Source organism: Cygnus atratus, chromosome 4 (assembly GCF_013377495.2).
Source record: "Cygnus atratus isolate AKBS03 ecotype Queensland, Australia chromosome 4, CAtr_DNAZoo_HiC_assembly, whole genome shotgun sequence".
Lineage (NCBI taxonomy): Eukaryota > Metazoa > Chordata > Aves > Anseriformes > Anatidae > Cygnus > Cygnus atratus.
The window spans coordinates 47164919-47187585 of record NC_066365.1 but is presented as its reverse complement, the minus strand read 5'-3'; the positions used below and the strand labels follow the sequence as shown (position 1 = coordinate 47187585).

The 22667-nt window shown below is 44.1% G+C and overlaps 1 long non-coding RNA gene across 1 annotated transcript in view; it reads right to left on the bottom strand.

The window, feature by feature from the left end:
* Positions 1 to 1484: 1484 nt before the first annotated feature.
* LOC118250745 (uncharacterized) overlaps positions 1485 to 22667 on the bottom strand; it is a 59993-nt gene continuing 38810 nt past the window's right edge. The window contains exons 3-5 of the long non-coding RNA XR_004779523.2: positions 3943 to 4104; positions 3318 to 3419; positions 1485 to 1886 (exon numbers count right to left, since the gene is read on the bottom strand). This is a non-coding gene — a long non-coding RNA (uncharacterized LOC118250745). The remainder of the gene's footprint in view (positions 1887 to 3317; positions 3420 to 3942; positions 4105 to 22667) is intronic.

Genomic DNA, 22667 nt, shown 5'->3' with positions numbered 1-22667 from the left:
AATAGCAGCTCTTAAGTATTTGCATTTTCCAGTTGTGCTTTTTTTATTTTGTTTTTAAACTCTTACTCATTTTGCACATTACTCTCAGCTGAAGTTGACATTGAGTGGCTCCGGACTTAAGGGTAGAAAGGAGACGTCCTCTTCTTCAGTATTACTTGTGGGTTTGTCCAGTTGAGAGGTCTGTTCCAGGATGACGTTCTGGAGCACATTCCCATGAACTGCAGCTGCAGCAGACAGTACAGTGCGGCTTGGTGCTGGGGCGTGCAGCGAGCACCCGGCTCCAAGGTGTCAGGAGTAAAAGAGGGGTGTGTGTTGGCGTGTGAGTCTGTGTGAGAGTGTGACCACTAAAAGCTGCTTCTAAGCATGGAAGACCTCAAAAAAACAGCAATTTCAAGCAAAAGCAGATAGGGAAAATATCAATCTGTCTCTGGATTATGCAATCATTTGCTGTTTTCAAGTAAGCTGGAAGATTTTGCACATACTTTACTGATACATTAGGCAAAGTGAAATGTCTGTTTTCTCCCAGACTCGAGGTCTTCTGTGTTTCATGGTAAGTCTTGCACTATTTTCATACGCTTTTTTTCTGGGGCACATTTCTTCTAGTCTCCATTTTTTGTTTCAGTTTTTGGTTGAAAGTCTTGCATTTTCAGCTGTTACCTGGAAATCTATAGTACTTGAACCGCTCGGCACACAACGCAACTTAAGTTTGAAGCCTTCAGACAAATTGCTGTCTTGAGTTAGCAGTTTGCCAATGGTATGTTTTCTGTAGGTGTTTTTGTTTCCTTTTTTTTCCCCTTTTGTAGCGTGATGGTGTTTTGCTGCCACCTATTTCATTTGTATGGCAAATGGCACTGGGAATAATCTCAACAACAAAAAATGGAGTATTAAAAGAGCTACTGAGCCATTCAGCTTTCTGGCTTGCTTCTTGTTTAAGTGACATGAACAACCATTGGAACGTCATCCAGAGAAGTTTACATGGTGATAGTTCACCTGCTGTACTGTGGACTTTTACATGTTCTCGACCCTCTTTATAGTAAATGTACCTCTTAGAGCAAAGGAAGGGATTCGCTGACCATTACTGTTAGTTGCTGATTTGTGGATGGTGGGAGTATTTTGTCATTACGGTTCTATTTCAACAAACTTGGCTGACCATCTTGGCTTTAGTAGTTATACAAGACAGTGGATTACCATCTTTATTGCTGTAACGTGTCAAGCATTATATGCTAGTAGATTCTAGTTTAATTGTTGCAGGTGGGAAGTATTTTTACCTTTAAGTTTCCATTCTGAATGTGTTTTGACTAAACATACCAATAAACTACTGATGTCTGCAGCATTTATCAATGTCCCGAATTCTCTTGAATGTAGGTTGGTGTAGGGCACTGCTTCAGCCCTTGCTATACAGAAAATGCTTTAGGAAAAAACTGTTGCTGGCTTGTCAGATGACTGGGAAGCTGTACTGGTGCAGCATCACACATTCGAGTTGAAGTGTCTGACTTGAGCAGAGTCAATAAGCTCTGGTTTGCTGTGGCTGCATAAATGCCTTTGGGACATTTTGTTTGAAGAGATGCAAGGACTGGAAGCCCCTCCAGTAGCACTGAGAAGCCACGTCCTGTCCCCTGGTGCTTTGTGGGGGTGCTGGCGTGGGTTGCTCCTGCTGAAAGGATCTGAAAGGCAGGATTGTTTTACACGGTAGGTTCTTGTCACAGATGGCCGGGCCCTCGGTGCAGGTCGATCCCTTGGAGCTGGGGGTGCGTGGCTCGGGGAGGAAGACAACACTGGCTCCTCTCAGGCACGTCCCAGGTGCATGCCCTTGGTGCCCCACAGGGCTGAGGGTGCTGCGGTGTCCGGCTTGAGGGATGCGGTGATGGCAGCGAGAGGGGCATGAACTGTGTGTCAAAGAAACAAATCTGAAGGTGCTTGCTCTCGTCTGCCGTGTTGCTTCTTCATGATGCTAAGGAACCGATTTGCACACTGCAAGGTAATCCCTGACCTTCTCTTTGTGTTTGGTGGCTTGGCCAGTGTCAGCATTTACTTGTTTGAAAGTTACACGGTTGTGTGAGTTGAAATACTGGTTTGAGAAATGAGAAAATGCACAAGACAACTGCCCATGCCTGAGTCACTGAAAATTGCCCTGAGGAGCAGCCTCAGCCACTACAAGACCTGCTAGCGCCAGAGATCTCCGAAGGAGCGCGATCCCCTCCACGCTTCCAGACCTCAGCAGACAGCAATCAGACCTTTGTTTTGCTCTACAAGGTAGGCTTGTAACAGACAACAAGGGGCACAATATTGGCCTGCCCGCAGGCGCTGGCCTCAATCCCACCGCCGCTGACCTGGTTGCCGTGGCCCGGTCCCCAAAACGGGGTGTGGAGCTGCTTTCTGAGGCCCACCAACATGGGACCGAGCCTCCATTTTCAGTCGCTGAAAATGCAGCGCTGGGTCTTTGGCCGGGCTTCAGAAACACAGTATGGGGCCTCACTTTTGGAGCCCCCAAAACACCTCCTGGAGCTCGTTTTTGGGACCCCAAAGCACAGGACTTAAATCTCCATTTTCAGTTGCTGAAAACACCGGACTTACTCTTTCTGTGAGCTGCAGAAAAGGCTGACTGTTTCTGAGCCCCCCAGACAGCCACATGAGCTTGTTTGCAACTCCCAGAAACACAGCAGTTAGCCTCAATTTTTTTAAGCTCTGAAGATGAAGGCTTTAACTTTTTTTTTCTTTTTTTTTTTTTTCTGGGGGGGAGCCCCAAAACCACAGGATTTAAGCCCCCATTTTCAATTGCTGAAAAAGCAAGGTTTAATCTTCTACTGAGCTTCATAAAAAACTGACAGCCTCTGTTTCTGAATCCCCAAAACATCCAAAATAGCTGGTTTCTGGTGCCCAAAGAGCTGGCTTTTGGGGTCCAAAACCATAGTAATTAGTCTCCATTTTCAAGTTCTGAAAACAAAGGATTTAATTTCTTTTTGGAGCCACAACCCCATGGAACTTCAGCCTCCATTTTTCACTCTGAAAACACAGCGCCCAGTCTTTTTGCAAGCCCCAAACCCGCAGGCTGGGGCTGCTGTTCCCAGACCCCACGTGTGATGTTCGGCAAGCAGTGGGGGACAGGCAACTCACCCGCAGCCCCATGTGCGGTGTCAAGCTGTGCTTGAGAACTGGTGGGCAGCCCCTCAGAGGAAAGGCTGGTCCCGTGTCACCGTGCATTGCTCTGCTGAGGCAGGGAGCCACTGGGCTGCAGCCCCATAGACTTTATTCCTCCGGTGCCCAGTGGGCACCCCAATGCCAGCACCCCTGGGGAAGGGACAGGAGCCCGCACTCACCTCCTGCCCAGAGCCACTGGAGCTTCCACAGCCCATAGTGGGCCCTGCTTGGCCCCGCACAGCTGCTGTAGGTGGGCAACGAATGGTGGGACCAGGCCAGTACTGCCAATGACAATACAATAATTAGCCAGGTAGTCTCCCCATCACAGCTTGACCATAGCTTGTGTGGGGCCACAGACATGGTGCCCCCAAAAAGACAGAACTGTGGAAATTGCAACAGCATCCAGAGCAACCCTCAGACTACAGTAATAAAGCAAACAAGCAAACCCCCACCAGAATAAATCAAGTCTAGAGGGGTAAACAGCTCTCCCCTGAGCACACCCAAGGCCACCATCCTGTTGGTTTCAGCAGGGTGAAAGCAGCCCCAAAACTGCCCTTATTTAAAACCCCAGGCGGGTTTTGTCGTGCTTGCTCCCCGTCACTTCTCTCGGGTGACTGGCAAGACACCTGGCAGCAGGGAGACAGATTTTCATGGAGAGTCTAAGCTTCTCCATGAGAAAAAAGGAAGTAAATCCAACCAGACCAATGTGTTCCCTCAGGGACAGTGAAGCTGAAGTGCTGGCTCGCTGCTGTGAGCAAACACAACCTGTTTCTGCTCCTACCTGCTGAAATCACTGCTGCTCACCTGTCCTTGCGGGGTAGCTATCACGGGGAAAATGTCACCTGTCCCGGCCTGGTGCTGACCTGCTGCAGGAAGACACGGCGCAGCCTCAGGGAGGAAGCTTCAGAGGGCATTGTGCTGCACAAACAGCAGCTGCATGTCGATAACGCTGAGGACTTCTGGCACCTGAATGAACAAAACAGAAAGAGGCATTCTGGTCAGTCTTTCCTTGTCCTCCAGCAGAGCCCAGACACAATCATGCAGATGATGAGCAATGACCATTCCCCCCACTAACTTCTCAAGATCCAGCCCTAAACGTCACCCCAGTGGTTTGCAGTGAATCCCTTGTGCCTGCAGAGGGCACATCTGCCTTTCTGACCAAATGATCTGAGCTGTATCAGACTGATGCCCTCCACAGGCTCTCACCCTCTTCAAGATGAACGCAGCTCCCTGGGGACACCTGTCTTGCCTCCAGCCTCCTCCTTTCCCCCATGCCCAACCCCTTCCCCACAGGAGAGGACCTTCCTCTGAGCCTTAGAAGCTAAAACTGTCTGAGATGGGGCTGGGTACGCAGCAGGGTCACTGCTCTGTGGGAGAGCACAGCTTCTGCTGACAGAGCTGGCCCCAGACAGTGACGCTGGCACTGTGTGGTCTCTCTTTGCTGTGGGTGAAAGCCACATGGCCCAGGGGACTTGGGATCACCATCAGGAGGAGCCTGACGCAGGCCTTGTAAGGATCTCACTGCTAAGGAGATGCTCAGGGAAGCCAAAGAGAACCAAGAACAGGCATCTGGCATTGCAAAAAGCACCAAAAAACACACACTGGGACTGAGCCACCAAGGCAAACACTGGGGACATCTGAGGCACAACCATGTTTGCTTTGGACACCTCTGAGGCCGACACACCAGATCTAGACAGGTTTACAAAACCTCCACAGATGGAGACTGCACAAGCTCCCCAGGCAAACTGTCCCACTGCCTGACTGGCCTCATAATAAAGCGCTGTCCCCTGATGTCCAGTCAGACATTGTCCAAACACAATGTGGTACAATCCATGAGCAGCTCCAAGACACCCAGCACCAGGGGGCAGTGCATATGCCTGAGGAGTACACACATCTGGCTCCTGGATTTTATCAGCCAACCCCTTAACTCCTGGCTGCCAAGTCCTTCTGCAGATGGTGCTGCTGATCGGCTGTGAGTGTCCCCTGGCCCCAACCTTAGAGCCAGCAAGCAGCCAAAGAAGGGGAGGGCGAAGGACCACAGGCTGTACATCCTTTTCCCTACAGCCTCACTGAGTTTCTCTACCCTCATCATGTGGCAGGAAACACACTGGTACGTTCTGCTCTCCTTGAGACTCCTTTTCTCTGCCAGGGTGTCTCTGCAAGCTCTGGTTTCTACTTGCTGCCACTGCACTTCTGCAGCACCAGCAAAGTGTTGTCTGAATGAAGCGTCCAAAGCCCGAGACAGGCGGGCGCTCTGCCAGCGGCTGAGGGCAGCGGCAGTGGGAGAACCCCGTGGGAACACACTGAGCCTCTCATCGCTTCTCTGCCCCGAGATCAGCCCACGCAGAGGAGCGGAGCTGACAGGAGGGCAGAAATGAGAGAACATGTGTTTGCTGGGTTGTTAAATCCAGCAACTAAGTCAGCATTCCTGAAAGACTGAGCTCATGGCCTGTCTGGGATTTGCTTCCCCACCCCTGAGGAGCTCTCTGGTTTTCTGTTTCAACTGTCTGAACACTAGCAGGAAGAGAAAATGAGATAAGGTGGTACATATGGATTTCTCTTTTTTTTTTTTTCTTTTCAAGTATGTATGTCAGTAAGTGGCTGTTTTTCCTCCTTAGTTGTTCACTAACATTGCTTTGCAGCAAAGCCCCAGTGACAACTGCTGTCCTTTCACAGTGCATGGGACAGAAAGATGCACAAGAGCAGGAGGGAGGAAACCACTTCTTTCCTGCAGGCCAAAAGCGAACTGTGAGCAAATGAAAAACAACTTTTGAATCAACTCCACCTGCTGCTTTTGGCACAGGCTCACCTGAGAGACTCGCGGTGCCTGTAACTGAGAGCTACTGGCCTGACATGTTCAGGGTCTTTATTTTAGCATCTCCGGTACGGCAGGGCTTAGCCACTGTCTGGCAGCATAGATCTGTTATGCGAAAGACTGCACATGCCACGAGAGTGCCTGTGCCCAGCACTCCCGGGTCATGCTGGCGGTCTTGTGGACAAGACTGGGGAGCTCTTTTGACAGCTTCTGCTTTGCTGCTGAAGGACACAGGCCTGTCACCTCACCAGCACTTGTTTCCGGCTCCCTTCCTGGTGCTACGCACCTGGGTCACTTCGCGGGGTTGTTGTGTAAATACCTGAGCTCTGCAGCAGGGGTGCTGCAGGAACAGAAAAAGGCATCAGGAAGGACGAAGGATCACTGCTTGTTCAAGCTGCAGCTCACAGACGGACAGGCTCAGTACCCCCTCCGGTGCCCACCTGCCCAAACTTCCTCCCACTTCCTAACTACCCAGGAGGCCACAGTTTCCTAAAATCCTAAGGAAATCTCAGAAGCACTGACCGTGTCTGAAAATCTTCCATGCTTCTTCTGCTAAAGGTTCAGCCCTTTGTGGCACAAGTAGTAATTTCTGGGCTCTCTTATCTCCTTTTCACCCCAACTGTTCAAGTTCTCCCTTGCTCAGTTGGATTATCCTGTTTTTAAAACAAATTTTGTTGCCACTTCATCTTGATGTTGCTCTTTAAGCTTTTTCTTAAAAAAATCAATTAAGATCAGATTGCCATTTATTAGATAGCAACAACTCTCTCTCCCCTTCCCAATGCGATTTCTGCAGAGAGAAACCTAAAATAAAAAAAGGCATGAAGATGAAATGCCTTTCCACAAAGAAATGGTCTCTGCACCGGGACCACAGAACACAGTTCAGGCCTACGTGGGCAAAGCAGCGCTGCTGTCTGCACCTCCCCTGCGGCTAAGCAGAGCATTTAGATTTCCAAAGCTGTCAAACAGCAATAAAAGTCCCCCTGCATGTGCTACAAGTCTTTCAGTGCTAAATGCATATTAAATCACCCGACTTGTCATGTTTCCTCTAATGAAGAATTAGCATTAGTGTCACATCTTGGTAATGCGATATAAAAATCATTCTGCAACTATATATGTTACAAGCTCAATTTCTGTATGTTGCTATACTGAATAATGGAGGAGGGAACAGTGAATTTCAATTACCCTTACGCTACCACAGAGCGCAATCATTGCAGTGTCTCAGTTGCCCTACATTCCTGGGGGAACTCTGCAGGGAAAGACAGAATATCTAAAATAATGTAATCTTGGCATCACGGTTATTCTTTTTAAGGATCTGTTTCTCACTGATACCTTTTGTTGAGGTAATTACTCTGTAATTACCCTGCCAAGCCACACTCACAGCGTGCTAGGCACAGGCACGTAAACTTGTGGCTTTAGCTTTCAAGCAAGCTTCACCCACAGATCTGACCAAAAATTAACACTGGCTTTTCCTGTCTCTACGTCCGTACCTCCGCACAGCTGTAAGAGCAGCCTCCCCTCTGGTGGTGCAGAAAAGCAGCCGGAAGGGCAGCCCTTTCTGAAAGAGCCAAGGGCTCAGAGCCCCATACCCCAACAGGCACCCCTGCCCCCACAACCTATAGTTGCTCACTCTTACTTCAAAATATCCTGCCTATGATGACCACTGGAGGCTGCCCCAAACTTGGATACAGCCAAAAGCAGACGTCACTTCTGTTTCGGTAGTTGATCCTGCGTGCTATCTGCATCAGCTCACATCCTTTCCACTGCAAATCTTTCCACAGGTTATCACCCACATGATTTCCGTCTAGCAAGGTGTTTTACTCTGCTTTCCTCTCTGTACAAGAAGTGTGTGAGCTTGACGAAACAGTGAAGAAACTCTTTTTTCTTGCAGCCTTTGGTAGTCACTGTTAGGTCCACACAGCCCCAGACTGCATTCACTGACTACTGCTGAACCAAAACGCTCTTCCTTTTCACCCTGCCACCCAACTGAGCTTGCTTTCAGGAATTCATTCACCCTTCCCTGCTGATCTCCCTGCAGGTCAGTGATCTGCTAAGGTACATCTGGTGTGAAACCTTTCTATCAATTATCAATTATTAATTGTTCTCTGAAATCTTGTATGCCAGCTACATGCAGTCTTCTTTTAGGCTAAATAAGACTCAGATTTATTTCAATTTTCACAGCCCCAGCCTTCTACAGTGATCTTTCCCCTCTATGTCAGGACCAAAGCAAAATAGTTTTCCTTCAGTATAAAGCAGAAAATAGCAGTCTGAGAGAAGCCTTAAAAAAGAGAAATGAATGTCATTCTCCCATATTTAGAACAGGATAAGGATTCAAAAAAAAATAATCCAAAGCTTGTAAAAAAACAAATACCTCCTGCCCCTCAGGGGGATATTTTGGTACAACCCCTGCTGATGCATGTGATAATACAAATATTTTCCTACAAAAATGCATTACAACAACTACTATATCATAGTTCAGTCAGAAAGGCCCAAGGGTGGAGAAAATGGTTTAGGGAATAATTAACTTTGCTGTGTTGATTGAAGTTCATTTTTGCCTCAGTTTCAACAAAAATCAAAAAGCCTTTCCTAAAGCCAGGCAGAAACTTGAAATCAAGAGAACTGGGGACATCCAGCCTTGTATGCTTGTTCCCATGCTCATCCTACTGATCCTTTTTGTGCTGGCTACAGGTACTTGTTGTACCTGTTAAAAACAACCAGCTGAATTTTTAGTAGTTGTTTTACTCATGTAAAGCATTCTTTTTGTCCACATGGCAGGGCAGAAGAGGTGAAAGTTTAAAAGTGGATGAACATCTCACAGAGAGATGCATGAATATAGTAAAATGAAATGGTGCCTGAGCAGGAAGAAATTTTGCCGTGTGATACAAACACTTCTCTTTGGAAACAGACCTTACATAACAAAATTTGATCTTTTAGCATCTTCAAAATATAGTAAGAGTATAGGACCAGAGGATTTTTTTCTTTATTGCTAGAAAAGAGTCAGATAAATTCTAAAAAATAAATCTGAGCTCACATTAGTACTTCCTCAAAATAAACATGGCAGTACTGTTAACTCCAAGGGCTCCAATACCTATTAAGACACATGTAATTTCCAAGTCTGAATACTGAATAGTACTAATTAACATTTTAAAGTGCCTGGGAGGAAAGCTGTCATTACACTGCCCTTTCCCCAAGCAAAACAAAGTACTGGTGTTATGCACAAATGAAAATTCAAGCTTAGGCTTGGGAATTTTGAGCTGACATGGATAATAAGTGTGGTGCATCTCAGGACCCTCTCAAAATCTAATTGTGAGGCTGCTTCTTGTGTCTTGTTGGCAGCTGCCACCAGATGCTGCAGTCAGCTTCCCTTAGCTTTTCCTGCAGGAGGACTTTTTCGATGTCTGCATTTGAAGAGGTAATAGGGACCCTGAAGGCTTTCCCACAGAAATGATTGGGATGAGGCAAGGGTAGCTCTTCTGTTTCCTGACCACGTGATGTATTGGTACCAAAACAATGGTTTCTCATTATTCCATTGGAATTAATTTAAATATTTGCTTCACATGTAAAATTGCATCTTTCATAATACAGTTATTGACACTATGTTCATAGTCATGGAATGGGAAAACTCTCATGATACAGAAAAATGTAAAACTGTTCATCTTGTTCTTCACATTTTAGACCTCATCAAACTCCAAAATGCAGTTGAATTCTGCATTTTATAATGCCTCATACCAAGATGAAAAAATGCAAAGCTTAAACTGCTGCTACTATAAAAGCAATACCTGTGCACACCTACAGAAGTCCCTATGTTCATTACACTCAGCCTGCAGAAGAGAAATAAAAGTTGGAGACTGGTTTGAGGTAGACCAGCAAAATCTTTGGAGCTGGGGAACAGAGGATGGGATGCAGCAACAGCCTTCTTTCTCTTTCTTTTCCCTATGAAAGGTTCTCTATAGAAGAAGTTCAGTACAGGTGAGAGCAAACTCACCATACTTTTGTGCTGTATGCTTTTCTGAGCACAGTTCAACTGAAAATTAGTATGCAATTTAATTGAGACTAGTTTGTGAGATTTTCATTGAGGAGATTATTTCTGCAGATATTCTTGTGTCACGTTGACTTTTGAGATGAAGCTGGTAAATGCAGTAACATTGTTCTGTCATCACTTCAGTGTTTTAGTTAACTTTTGAAGAATTCAGAACCCTCAGCATGAAGTCTATAAGCTCTTGAGTGTTACTTCAGAAGATTTACTACACCACATCAATTTAAGGAAGCCTTTAATGAGACTGCAAACTGAAGCAATTACTCGAGATCATGGTTTGCCCTATCTGAGTACGCCTGAATTCAGAGTGGATATGTCCCCATGGAACTCAATGGGTTTCTTCTCCACCTTCACTGGAAAAGTGACAGGACGTCTGGTCTTAAGTCTGCAGCAAATCTTGTTTTCCTCGTTCTCTCAAAGACAGCCTCGATCATGGCGTGGTTCAGACACAATAGCGCCACCATAAATAAGGCATACAGACCTGATACTGAGCAAACCTCTGGTAGATGACAGCATTTGTGCTATGCACCACCACACATAGGAGAACATACTGCTCTGTCCAAAAGATGCCTCCAAGTACAAAACACCCACTGGATAAAACACATCCCTTCAGAAGGGCTCAAATGCTATTGCTGCCAATCATGGATACAGCTACCCTGCTACCCACTTTTTTTAGTGGTACTAACCTGAAATATTCAAGAAACATAAAGGTAGGGGATCTTTCACGGATGACCATTTAAAAACAATTTTTCTGGGAGCTGTGCTATGGCTATTATTTGCTATAGCCTTGTGTGTCCTAAACCTCACTCCTTTTTGTGTTCATGACAGAGGTTAATAGTGCAGGATAGGATGGTGCAGGTTTCTAGCTTTGGCACACTGCCTGGGGTAATCAGTGACAGACTGATCCAGCTCTTGAGGAAAACGAAGTATGCACAGCTGCTGCAGTATCTGTAGACCTTCCAGGAACTGACCAATGTGCCAGAGTGATAAATTATCCTTTGGCATCTTCCAAGTCCCCTTCCTCCTTCAAGAGTCTGAGGTGATTGCACGTGATCAGTCTGCTGTACTGCCATACCATAAATTGTTTGGAAGTTTTACATATATAGGCATCTATACCCATACACAGCCTTTGTGTCATGTGCATACATTCTCCCATGGAACTCTCCATCAGGCTCAGACTTTCATAAGGAAGTTGGCTTTGCTAAAATCATTATGCTAAATTCAGGTGACCTGGGGCAAACACTTCTTGCCTGCTTTCACGAGAGCGGCTTCCTGTAGCTGAAATGAGAATCTTCTCAAGGTAATCTAAAACATCCCTGGACCTGAACTCATTAAAAAAGCACACTGCACTGCAGTTGGATATCTTAAAGACCTTCAGAAACAAGGCCTTCATTTGAACCTAAGAGCATAAGCTAGAGTTAAAGCTCTGCTTTAAGGATCTGCTTAAACCATCCCATGTCAATTTGTAACAGGGACCACCAGCCTTCAGTTTCTGACAAGCAGTTAACTCTAGAAAGCTTCCTACAAACCGTAGTCCTTTAGTAAATCTGGTTTAGAAAAAAAAAAAAAAGAGAGAGAGAGAGATGAAAAACTTCCAAGAAGTCAGTCTGACAGGTTTTTATTTCCTTGGAGCATGACTTTTTCACTGTAGAGTTGTGAATTCCATTGAACTAATTAAAATAATCTATTAGCCTATCACCACCATCAATCACCCCCCCCCCCCAAAAAAAAAAAAAAAGAATTAAAGGAATTGAGCAGTTGATTTTTAATGGACAAACATCTCAACCTCCACACACCAGCAATTTGGTCAAAAAAACAAAGAAGGGGTGGACGTGAGCTAATGATGTCAGAGTGATTTTTTGTAAGAATGCTGTTCTTCCAGTATCAGATAGAAGTTCCGTACGTCTGTTATTACCTTGCAATTGTGGTTGTTTTTTTCTCAGGGGCAGTTTAACGCTTCTGAGGGCTATATGGCCTGATTGCTGAAAATCTGTAGAGGACATAGCTGAAAGTCATTTAGTGGTACTATCACATTTCTCCTGTTTACTGTCATTCATTTTGCAAAGCTCTTTAAGTGTAAAATTGCAACACTAGCTGCTTTTTCATTAAGTATCAGAATAAAAAAATGCTTATTTAAACATGTCTCTTCAGGCAGTTGCTGATCCCTATCTTACCACATGCTGTGGTCTAGGCAAAATGTGCTTAAAAGTTATCCGAGCCTGATTTTGCCAAATACAGACTGTGGCTGCCTGCAAGGTAAAAGCATGTTATAAAATGTTAACAGCCCCTCAGCAGCTGTACAGCATTAAGGAAATATGATGCAACTTTGGAGCAGTGGAAATAGTAAAATTTCATCCAATGCCATTTTTCTAGTTGTGTTTTATCAGCGAGCCACCTAAAACCTGGATTCTTTTCCAATAAAACTGACTAAAATTAAATTTGAGTATCACTTCATGTGTTACCACCTTCATGCTGATAAGCTCCAGTCACAGATTTTACCAGTCCTGGAGGAAGCAATTAGAAGACTTCAAGACAAGTTTTAGGATTGTCCTGATACCTTTTCACATAGCAAAAAGAGATGGTGGTCCTTATAAAGAGACCTACGAGTTTTAAAATGGAAGATAGAATGGGACTCTGTACTGTCAAGCACACAGTAATGAATGACTCCGTCCAGTATAAATCAAGCAAGATGGAGGAAAAGTCAAAACAGACTGCACTTTTGCCATTGCCACACAGAGCAGCTTTCCAGCAGTTGCTGATGATGCAGGTGGTTTTTAATTTCTCACATATTGGCCAAGTTGCAAGACCAATCTTTTCAAGCTGTCATTTCTGTATGGCAACTTCCTCTTCAGCTTGGGTATTTCTGTTCTCAAATTGTTTGAAAACCATCATTGCAGGGAGCCTCTTCACCGCCCATTTGTGTTGCATAAGTGTCTGTTTCTGACCTTATGCCTCTGTATTACTTCAGGTGCTGGTACTGTGATCATTACCATGGGAAACTAAGGCTAAAGGTCATAAAGGAGCTATATCCAATAGTCTGCTCTATAAACCCCATAAATCTGACAGCCTATCACAGAGATGAAATACCTGTTACAGTGGTGAGAAAGGCAAGCATGCTGGTACTGTTCTTTCTATCATCACAGCTGTAATAAGAGGTCATGAAGGTTTCCACAGCATCACGCTTTGTCGTTTGGCATGATTTTCTGTCTCTGCAGGAGGCCTTAAGACAGATTCATCTCATATTTGCTGGTGATCTTATGACATTCTACAAAACACTAGAGCAGCAGCAGACAAGATGAATACTGGCTTTTTATCTCCCAGTTCCAAACCCAGTTAGGATTTCATGAAAAGCAGTCAGCAAATTGATTTAAATCTGTATGCTGTGCACAATCTTGCCACCACGATGTGGAAACATATGAGAGAAAACAGAGTCCACGACGCTTTGTCTGAATTTCCCTGCTTGAGCCTTCTGTAGCGCACTATCAGCACAGACTCCTGGCAGGTGGCTGTAGCAACCAGGAAGAGAAAGAGGCAGCTTCGCAGGCTGGCAGCAGGTGGTGTAACTTCCCTAGAAAAAACACACTGGAAGTGGAATATAACGAAATGCATCCAACAGAGAAGCAGCCAGCTGGCAGGCTCCACAATTCTCCTAGGTCCAGACTCCAGTTTCTCTTCTAAGAGAGCTGCTACCAAGAACATGTGCACATCCTGCATCGCAGCAAGCCAGTTACAGAGCTCATGCATGCCACGCTTCAGATAAGAAAACTCACCAGTACTGTTATGGTTTGCCAACTCTGCCAAAAGAAACCAAAGCAATTACTCTGAAACCAGGGGAGGGGAAGGATGTCTTGCCACAACCTCAACAAAACTCCACATAAGCAATTTGTCATCTCTAGCTAAATGCTATTTTTAAAATCATAGAATTGAACTGCTAAACATAATTCTACAACAGCAGGCAGTCCAGCTCAACTCTGCTTTTGCTACTTCCTTAACCCCTATTTGAGAGAACAGCTTGTTGCTCCAGGAAACTTCATCCATAAGGCAGAGATAGCCAGGCAGCTCCCAGCACCACTTGCCCAGTGCCATTTCCCACTCTTCTGTGGTCCGGCAGCAGATTCTGCCTGGTTGCACAGCCTGCTACTATGCACACCCGACATGTGTCCACTGGGAATTGCCTCCAGCATCCCTACAACACGGGAGAGGAGTACATCAAGGCACTACCCAGCTGTACGGTTCATCTCCTTTCTGACATTTCTGTGTATGGGGCTGTGCTTACATGGGCATGCCTGCAGGCATGCGGCCTGCAAGCCCCCCATAGCATTCAAGGAAATATTCTCAGCTGAAGCATAACACAACTTGCTGGTGCAGGTACCTGCTTTGAAATACTTCAGGGCCAGAAAGTTGCTTTGGAGAGAAGACATCTTTGTGGCCATACTTCAGGTATAGGGCTTAATCCACAGCTTCTTGTTCAAGCACCTGCCTTTCTCAGTCCAGTGTCCTTTGAATTCAACTGTGGAACCATTACAGGTGCTTCTTAATAAAAGCTGTCTCCACTAAGTTCCCCATGCCCCAGCTTTGTAAAAGTTACCTTCCTTTGTACCAAGCACTTCTGTATTTAACTGAACAGGTGGTTTAGTAAAACAAAATCATGCATTTGAATAATTAGTGATAGGTTTCTCTTCATGGGTCTGGCCTTCACCTTGACAAAAACCCTTCATTTCAAGGAATAGATTAAAAGAAACAACTGACTTGAAGTTTTCTCGTCTCGACAGCAGGTGGAGAGAATAGGTTTACATCACCCACCTACACTTTCTTACTGCAGTCTATGAGTTGTACTTGAACTGAAATATTGCCCCTGTGACCTACATTGAGTGCAATCTGCATTTCTCCCTATATGCTCTCCCTGTGGGGCAGCAGCTTTGGCCATCAGTGCTGTCAGTTAACTTCAAATCTGAGAACCAGACATGAGATTTTTAAACTCAGAAAGGAGACAGGAATGGGAGCTTTGCACTCAGCTGCAGAGAAAACAAAGGGGCACTTTTTCAAAAAAAGTTTACAGCAAGTTTCAGATTACTTCAAAAATCTTCCACTCCTGCTTCTTTATCTCTTTTCCCTCCCATGTTCATTAACAGGTTTAACTGTTTTTCCAGTAACAGAAACATGGATAGTTATATTCACCTTCTCTACAGTAAACTCCGCTTTCAGTCAATTGCAAAGCAATGTCAAATAAGCAATTAACCCGATTATCAGAGAACAAGGTACTGTTCCCTATTTCATTCCTGAATTGACTTAGCACTAAGTGTTACAGAGTTTAACAACTGTGTAAATATGACCGCAGTGCACCCAGGGAATGACTTCAACAGAGAGCAAGCTTCTGCAGGGAGCTTACAGGTGTGAAACGAAGTTAGCTAACAAACTTTGAGGAGAAAAATTGTCCTTAAGAAATAGATTTGACAGTAAGTAAACAAATACCAGAGCTTCCCCTGCCCTTTACCACTCAGCTGTTGACAGACTGCATGACCTTTCATAGAAAATTACCCCAAGATGTATCCTGCTTAGTGAATACAGCAGAATGCAGGAAACTTTGGTCTTTAATGTAGAACGAGTCCAAATTCCCCCTTTCCCACACCATGAATACTTGGCAAAAACAAAGCCTGATGTCATTGTTGGGTGGGTGTCAGCAGCTTGTTCTCAGCGAGCCATTTGATAAGACGTAAAACTTCTGGTAAAGTTGCTACTGTATGTTCCTTCCTTGCAAGATGGGATCTGGGAATTTATCACCCAGAAAACCAGAGAATTATTCTGCCTAGTGAATACTTTTGCTCTTTGCAGGCTAGCATCTGGATTGAGTTATCACTTAAACCAGACAACTTCACAGTTTCTGTCTAGGAAAACATCAAACAATTACCAGACTGATGCATTTTACAATCCCAAACCAAGTGGACTTTTGTGCAAATCATTCTCTGAATTGTATGAGAATATCCCAGGTAACTTTTAAATGGACAATATTGGTCATCTTCCCCAAAAATTTTATTTCAAGCAAGTCATCTGGTTTTTATACCTTTGCTAGGGAAAATACAGTCTATCAATAAGTGAAACAGCCCATCAGCACATATATGTCTGTTCTCTAATTCTTACCAGGTTTCTCAACCAGATGACTCACTAAGTTCACATATACAGCTTTACAATGCAATAAGCTAAGGGACTAACTATAGAAACAGTGATAGTGCCCTGAACAAAGCAGCAAATTAAAAAGCTTTCAACATCTAAGCAGTAATGGGATAAAGAAGTGCTGTAAACTCTTTAGAGATTCCTTTTGCATATGCTAGCCAACAAAATGGGCTGACAATTTATTGAGCATTGAATTCCTCACTGACAATGGCATTTAAACTTAAAGTCATTTTTTAAGTACAGTAGCACCTTGCACTTCGTAGCAAGCAGGGATCTGTCTCTCAGGCCTTTTACTCTTGTTACATACTGCAGATGAAAGACAGGCTGAAGCTTGACACATCTGTATGAAGGAGCAGCAAGAGCAGATTGCTCTAAGGAAGGCAAGCCAGGGTTTCTCACTATCACACAGCAGCCAGGGCCATGCCATCAGCATCAATGGGCAATATCATTTATTAAGTAAAACAAGCACAACCAAATCAATGATAACAGCTACAGTCACAACCTAGCTTTTAACACAACACCTACAGCAATGACAAAACTGTGACACCCACCCAAAGAATCAGGAAAAATAGAGGACCAAACACCACACACACAACCAGTACAACAATACAGGAGAAAAAAAAATAATACACGAGCATGAGCTTAAAAAGGGCTCGTGAGCCAATGGGCAGAGAAAGGGTGGATGGTGGGTGCTGCAGATATGGCCAATCAGGGGAATTAGGGCCAGTCATTACCCTCAGCACCCTAATGCCTTTCATGCCTGTCACTTTGTGCAAGGTCTTTTACATACCCATAAGAACTGAAATACAGAAGTGTGAGCTTGAACGAAGCACCCTGACTAGTATGAACACCTGCTGTGCCTGCAGTCTCTGTGATCCAAAGAGCTCTAAAGTATGCTGCTGGCTGCTGATGTGCCATGTCCTTCGGCTGCCTTCAGAAAGGGAGTCCCCAAAACGCAGCACACAGACTGCCCTTGCCTTGTAACGGAGCCATACTCCAGGAAAGAAGCAACCGGATTACTAAATGGATTACAGTCCAGAAGAATGAAAAAAGATTTTCCCCTGTGGGACACAGAGATATTTTTTAATGCCTGTTGTCTTTCTACCTCCTCTTAGTAACCCATGGTTTCCTGGAAGAAAAAAAGAAAAAAAAAAGATGAAAATGTCGTAATGTGCCTTTGGATCTTCATTAGGCTGCTACATTTAGAGAGAGATTATTCCAAAGCACCTCAGAGGACTGGGACATTCAATTTCTCTTAGTTTAATTGAGTAGTCAAATCCCAAGCTACCTTTGAAAATTTTATCTTTAAAGCATGGTTCACGCCCAGGTGACTCTCAGCTACAAAAATGGTAACACTTTCTCAGTTTATAAAAAGTTACTCTATTGAAAACTCAGACATGATCTCCTGGGGTGGGAAAGGAAGCACAACTTCGTGTGAAAGAAAAGATCTACGTAAAGACTAGTAAAAATTGCACTAGTCAGAGCACAGCAACCGTGGACCTCTATTTGCACTCCACAAGCGTAATACGTTCCTGTAAAATTCAGATCTCATTCATGAACATCCTCTTCTGGTGCACAGATTCCATCGCAAGAACACAGCAAAACCATTTATGAGCTTTTATCGTCTTGCTTCAGGTACGCAGAGGGTGTTTTTGCTCTTTCATCAGAGAAAGGAAGGTTTGCCTAACATCCCAAAGCAAGAACAGAACAGTAATAACAATAAAAATAAATAAAACAGACACATGATGTTCTGCACCAAGATTTGCAGGTTCTTTGAAAGGAATATACGTCCTTTGTTTCTGCTGCCTTAAAAGCAGAGCAAAAGTGATGGGGGGCATGATTTTTCGCTAGATCAGTCAAAGTGCGAGAAAGTTTGTGGAGCTGAAAGGCAAAAGGAGATTTGAACCATCTGACTTTGCATGCTGTGATTTCTCTCCCCTCAGAAGCAGCTGGCATAGCATGGATGGGTGTCCTTTTAACTCCTAGTTCAGCTGTTTCTAACACAAATCAGGACCACGAGCTTAATACATCCTAACTCGGTAGCAAACATTAATGTCTCCTTGAGCACGGGAAAACCCTCCCAGGGAGGGTGAAACTACTGAGACAGCGCAAGGTGCAGTGCGTCGGGGCACTGAGCTGGCTGGGGGCACCTCTTCTTGGTTTAGCAGTTCGTAGCTGACGTGTTCCGAAGCAGCAGCTGTAACCACAGTTGTGCTTGCTGTGGAGTCTTCTCTGTTAAACCAAAGCTAAGCACACTCAGGTAGTTGTGTTCCTTTGTGAAAATCAATACTTACAGACTTCATCAGGCTGTTGTTGAGATACAGTCCCTCTACAGAAGGTAACAGCTATCCAAAGGTTAAATGCTCCATACCAGCAGCGAGGGACAGACGGATCAACATGCCAGTTCTGTACTTTCTGCTCTCACTGGATCCCAGAAATCCCCCTTCAGCTCTGATTTTACATAGGGGAACTTTTCTGTGCCTCTTATAATGTTCTTTCACTTCCTTTATTTTTTAAAGGAAAATACTCACTGTCAATAGTTAAACAGTTTGATAGTGCCCTACTTAGCTCAAGCTGGCTGACAACTTCACAACAAAGCATTATATTCGTCAGAAAACACAACTAAATGGAATGAAACCTTTCTGCAGGAGTGTTTCTGTGATGGGAAGAAGAAGAATTTGCTCTTCATTGAAAGAAAATGTTTTGATCTTTTATTTGGGAACACTTCTGCACTTTGATTCATTATAAATGAGAGGTTATTAATAAACTAGAACCTGGACAAGGTATTTCAGTGTCACACAGTATTTTAGTGGTTCCCCTAAATGCTTTTTTCCTCCTGCCCTAATCCAGTCTCTAAAGAAGCCAGTTGTGTATTAACTGCTCTGCTAACTTAACTGCCTATCCATGCACAGTGTAAACACCCTCTCCTCATTATCTCTGTGCTCCCTCCCAACTGACAGACAAAAGCAAAGACATGCATACAGTCACTATAGCTGCATGCTTAATTGCTCTAAATGAGGAGACAAGCCCTTCCATCTGAATATATCACTCCCTCTTCACCCAAACTGAGTTTTAGGTGGAAACAAGCAAACAACAACAACAACAAAAGACATTGCAAGGAGCAGAAATTCTGCGTGGCCTCATCCACCAGTTTGTTGTGTCTTGTTTTGCTCTGTGGAGTCTGCCTAGGCCTATTCTGATTATACTTTGTGCCATTTTCTGGCTAATTTCTCCAGGACAGGGTTTATTCCAGTGCCAAATCATTGTCCCTAAGCTTTGTAACATAGTTCTGTATTCTAGGGTATGTGAATTTTCTGGCGTTGGAAGATATTTTAACCTTTCTAGAGGCTCAGAAGATGCTAGCAATGTAGGACATGGGAAGATTTTTTTTGCAGTGGATCCTGTTCTGCCTGTGCAGAGTCACTTGTCAAGGACAATAGCTGTTGGCAGAGCATTAATATGACAGAATCGGGCGTACTGCCAAGGAAAGCAAACTCTTTTGTGGGTTTTGCAACGTTTTGCTGGCCCGTCAGTTTGAGATCACCATTGATGGCTGTCTGAAAACTGCCTTTCACCATTACTAGGAAAAAAAAAAGCTACTCAGCAAAATGTATAATGGGCTTCGCCAAACCCCCAGAGCAACAAAAGCAGGTTGGGTAGACTGTGTGTGTGTGTTTGAGTTTGTGTATGTCTTACAACAACAACCCTCTGTGCTGGAGAAGCTCTGCACATTAGGCAACAAAGGTTTACGCTCTGCAAAATGGAGGCTGGAGTGGTGTCCTCTTTACATTGGCCTCTGAGAAAACTTGGAGATGATGCTGATTGCAGGAAACAAAGAGGCTTTCAACTTTAGAGTTTTTGACTACAGGGCCATCTTTGTACTTGGAAATTCTGCCTGTTTGTTGTTCCAGGGATCATGGGATTATCTAAATTAGCTTTAAGAAGCTGACTTGCTTTTGTACGAGAGATCCCCTCGCATTTAACAAACGAAATGGGCACTTGCAACTGAGGTCCGTGAAGTTTCAATTATTTCTTAAGATGGCTGAGGTAGGAAGAACCACGCTTATTGATTCTCACCCTGTCATTCATTCATGAGAAGTAGCCATGAATGCTTGGAGAGAGGCAACCTAAATGTCTGTAATGATTTTAATTCACAGAAAGAAGGAGCTATGTGGCTGTGACTATGCCAAGTCGTTAGTGAGATCTGTGACTTACTTCATCTGATGTCAGAACCTGATATATGATGATGGCTCTTATCTCTAGACACTTGCCACTTCTACTGTTCCTTCACTGCTCAAAGTTTTGGTCTCCTACCTCTACATAAAGAACCTGCTTTCTCTTTCCTTACACCTGCACAGAAATAAAGTAAGCCAATTTAATGTTACTTTCATATTATTTTTTCATTATTTTCACTCTTTCTGAGTGTTCTGGGGAAACCAGCCTCCTGGTGAAACACAGGATCAGCCATGACTTTTTGTATTCCCCATCCTGGCATCTGAACAGAGACTAAAAATCACGTTGTGTGATTCAACCAATGTCGTCACTGGAAAAGCTGCTTCCAAACATGTGGAAAAGCATGTGTTGCAGAAGGTTTGAGCGTGTCCCTGTACTTCTAGAAACCACCTGAAATGACAGATGCAGACTGAGCATGTGTAGTGAAAGGATGTGTGCTCAGGGCCTCTTACCAGGAGTTCCCTGGGTTCAGTGGTGGCACAAGCTGCTGCAAGATGCGTCCCGTGCAGTGAGGAAAAATACAAGAGATCATGTGCTGCAGAACATGAGATTTAGGTCGCTGATTCAGCAGAAAGTTGGTTTTCTTTCACCTTTTTCTAACTGCCTGGAGTTTCACAGAAAAAATGTTTTAAAGACAGCATTCAAGCATTTCCTTTTTGGCCAGAGCTTCCTGTTTTGCCTGCATGGTCTGTCTCTGTGCTTTGCACGTCCCCCTCCTTTCTCTTCCGTGTCTGGAACAGCTCTTGCTTTTTTGCACCTCTAGTGTCAACATGTATGAAGAGAATTGCAACTTCTTCTCCATTGCCCAAAAAATAACTCTCTCAAGCGCTGAATTCTCTGCATGGCTGAATATCAAGGTTGTTTCAAAGGATGCTTTTTTTTTTTTTTCCTGTAGCTTCCAGTAGATTTTACAATACTTTCATTGCCAAACCATTTTTCCAGATCTTGGATTCGATAAGGGAAAGGAATCCGTAAAAAGAGCACTGGGACTAGAAGGTTTCTGAGTCTCTTGAGTACAGCTGCATAGGGAGACTTTGAGTTCAGGAAGCACAAAACATCCTTCACCCTTGCTTAAGGCAGTCTTCTGAAACAGGTGACTTGACTTTTAAAACAATGAAGTTTACACAACATTGGATGACACATAACACGCTAACCTGCGTGACCAGGAGACTGCCAACAGCTCTGCCATCTGAGTTTGGACAGCTCACTTTGTTTAACCTTGTCCTATTCAGAAAGCATATCAAGGCCTTAGAAGGAAGATTTTGTTATAGTCGCAAAATGACTCTGCTGCTCAGATTGCATCTGTGGCTCACGAGATAGGGCTCGGTGACATGATTCAGTCCAGATCTATCCTACATTATTGAAAAATACTGTTCACCATAGATGGAGGCCTGTAAGGAACAGATTAAGGGAATGGAGATGGCACTACTTGGTTTTAGCTTCCAGATGGGATGTGTATGGGCTTCTGCTCCTTTTTACCTGGCACACCAAACAAGCAGCCAATATTACAATAACTGCCAATATAATTGTGTGAGTGCCTCTTTAAATGCTTGTCTTCCTCCAGAGCAATGATCAATCAGGACCTTGTAGTTCTCACAGCAGCTGTATCCCATCTGACTACGAACAACATAAAAGGGGCAAAGGAAGATGAGCAATTTTTTTTTGTTGGTGTTTTTTTTGTTTGTTTGTTGTTTTTTGTTTTTTTTTTTAAACTTGTGGTGACTCCAGTGATGGGTGATGGTGTATTTTTGCAACTTCAGTTTTGCTGCTCTCCTGCAAGGTATTTGTCTAACCTAGCTTTTTTTTTTTGTATGTCTATGTAATGTTGTATAATGTTCTCAGACTGGGTATTATGCCTGTTGCAGTTATTTTTAAACTAGCATATTTGCTTGGAGTATGCCTCTAATATAAAACTACTGCTGTTGAATCTGCAGCTCTGCAAGTGAAAATAACTCTGTAGCACATAACTCTGTAACACAGTTCTGAAGATCTTGTGTTTCTTTCAGGATCAAAAGCAGTTAGCATTACTAGTTCTGTGACTGCTGTTAGATGGTACCTGCTGTCTTTCCAGCAGAGCTGATGAGGGGCATCTGAATGCACTCCAAAGTTCTTAAAAATAAGAATCAGAAGGTTTGGCTTAACGGACCTGTGTTAAACCCTTAGAAAGTGTTGGACTTTATATTCTAGCAATTAATATTTATTTGTGGACAGTGTTTTGTTTCTCACAAAGGGATGAGAAGGATGGCCTTCCATAAGGTAATAAAATGCACTAATGGA